Source organism: Dipteris shenzhenensis, chromosome 12 (assembly GCF_047967505.1).
Source record: "Dipteris shenzhenensis isolate YYH24624 ecotype China chromosome 12, Dip_SZ_1.0, whole genome shotgun sequence".
Lineage (NCBI taxonomy): Eukaryota > Viridiplantae > Streptophyta > Polypodiopsida > Gleicheniales > Dipteridaceae > Dipteris > Dipteris shenzhenensis.
In genome coordinates, this window is record NC_141607.1 from 45945277 (window position 1) to 45948208 (window position 2932).

Here is a 2932-nt window from a genome sequence, read left to right on the forward strand (position 1 = left end):
TATATAAAATAGTTTTGTGAATATGTAGCAGATGATACAATGATGGGCTATGGTTCGATCTCATCCTCAATGAGATCAACCCTTGCCAAACTATCAACTTCAATATCCAAACCAATGTGGAGATCTACAAATACATTTAGCCCACTACTACTTCTGCTATTGTGCTCATCAAAATCAACATCTCCAATGGCAAGCTCATCCTCATGGGTAATGGCCTGAATATTTGTGTCTCCTATCTCATGATCATCCTGCTCTCTTGTATCACGATCATCATCACCTTCGTGGCCATGATCATCCTCCATACACTACATATTAGTAAATGTACTATACATCACTTTAGAACGTGGTGTAATAGGTATGACGTGCCACCACCTATTATTATCCACCATTGGTTGATAGACAACCTATTCAAACACAAATACGAACATGATATTTTCCTTGTGTTGAAGGTATCCAATATAAATAAGTGAGTATTTTTATATATGTGTACAGTACCTGTTCACATTGTTGCGGTAGTACTAGTGTGTCCTTGCTTTCCCAAAACTTTGTGGAGTCAATAGATACAATGGCATTTGATTGTTGCATTAGGGCCTCTTTCCACCACTTCCTTAAACCACTTGACATCCAAAACATACACAAAGAAGTGCCGAAAGTCAAGCTTAATAATATCTTGGATTATGCCACAATAATCATCCATGGCTCCATTGGCTCCCTCAAAGCTAGCAATGATGCTGCAATCTTGTGTGTTTCTCTTATCATTAATCCGTTGTGTCCAAAAATGCTTGCCCTCACACCATATAGCATTGAACATAGTACACTACACCAAGACAAAATTGATTGAATAAGCAATCTAAATTGTTGAAAGCTCCTAACTTATGCATAACATTCTATATATCAACCTTTTGCATGCATCCTCTAGCATACTCCCATTCTTCAATTGTGATATGCATCCCCTCGTCTCTCTCTACTCTCTCCATTCATCAAGTAGCCAATTGACATGAATATCCTTCGAAAGTGCTCTTAGATGCTCAGGGTATGGCACACGAGATTCATGGTGTATACGAAAGAGGTCCCTTTCTACTTGTCTTCTTGCCTTTGCATCCTCATATCTTGTCACCCATCTTTTCATCACATCACTATTAAGCATGCAATAGAGGTTTAGATTATTAAGCAACTCCCTGTCCATTACTTTGCTCCGTCCTTTCCCTTGAGGCACAATAGAGGTCATCCTTAGGTCTTCTTCATCTCTCCATAGTGGTGGGAGAGAGCTATCCACATCAACAAGAAACTTAGAAATATATACAAGTGACTCTTGTACCAACCAACCCTCGGCCATGCTACCTTCGGGCCTTGCAATTTGCCTCATGAAACCCTTCAAGGTATGCATGAAGCGCTCGGGGAAGAAAAACCATCATGCATGCATAGTGCCGCATATATCCACCAAATGCACTATGAGATGTAGTTGGATTGTGAGAATAGAACACTGAAAGGTCTCCTCCACTAAACAAACCACCTCCACTGACATAACTCGTGCATCCTCTAGCATGGTGGGATCTATTTCCTTTGAGCTCACATACCTAGAAAGAAAAAAAAGCACCATGTTAGCAATATGAAAACCTTGCATCACGCATTTATATGATTCACATTTTGTATAGTGTGAAGTACCTCACAAGCTTGCCCATCTTGAAAATACAAGCCATCATGCCCTTCGATGCACTATGAGAAATGCTAGTAGGTAGTATGAACTGAACACATGAGTGATGGTTGATTAGTTGCTTCTACACTCACAAATTTTAAAGGAAAAAGAGATTATGCCAATTCATACTTACTTGAAGCATCTTGTGCCAATCATGAGATTTCAAGCCGTATAATTGCTCTACACCTCTTTTCTTACTCTTTATGAAGGCCCCCTTCAAACACCTCATGCATCCAGTGGGAGTACGAATTGCAGGAATAGCCCACTTCACCACCACCATCTCTTTCTTTGATAACGTTCATGGTGCACAGGGTAAAAAGACATGCCCATTTGGCCTCTCTTGTGGCCAAGCTTCACACATCCTCCCTATGGTGCATGGATCCTCCCTTATGCTCAAGGAATCTCATGTCCCAATCAAATGTTCCCAAATGGTGGATGCCACATTGTTGAAGATATGTGTGGGATCAAGCAGGTGATTAATCTTGCGGTGAGACCAATATGGTAGCCGATAAAAGATGGAGTACATGGATGATTGTTTCAAGTTAGTTTTGTTTATAAGCTAAACTTTTATATTGGCATCGAAAGTTTGTATGCCCTAATAAAAATAAATGTTTGAAACATTCACAGGATTTAAAACTTAAAGCAAAAAAGTTCAAAGTTTTGCCAGAGTTTACATTTATTCCTTCAAAATTTAAAAGAAAATATATTAAGAAGTACTACATACTGCTAATATTGTGAAACTAAAAAAATGAGCTTGAAAACTTTTGCCAATATTTTATATTAATATATCATAATAGCTTGGACAAAAACATTCTTGATGGAGTATCTAAAAAAAAGATGGTGTTAGTGTGCAATCTTTATTTCCATTCAATATAGCACACAATAGTTATGAAACTTTACTAACTCATGCCGTGTAGAGGAGTCATGGAAAGGTCCCAAATTTTCTTTCAATCTCCTATAGTGAATGAATGTGGGAGGACCTCATTACAAGGGGCAACATATCTAGGATAATCAGGTGGGAGAAATCGATGGTGATTCTCATAGATGACCTTATTCAAGTCCTTTAGCCGTGAAGAAACTAGCGAAGGACCACAAATAGGACATGCATGGTAACTTGATGTAGTGAGACCTAAACAATAGATGCAATTGCGTAAGAAAGTTGGGTTTTTGTGCAATAATCAGTTGCACCAAGTATGCATTGATTACTTATGTACTTTGCTACTAGTTTGATAGGGT

The 2932-nt window shown here is 38.6% G+C and overlaps 1 pseudogene; it reads right to left on the reverse strand.

Annotated features, from left to right (window-relative positions):
* Positions 1–553: 553 nt before the first annotated feature.
* LOC147896295 (uncharacterized) lies at positions 554–1700 on the reverse strand (annotated as a pseudogene).
* Positions 1701–2932: the final 1232 nt, after the last annotated feature.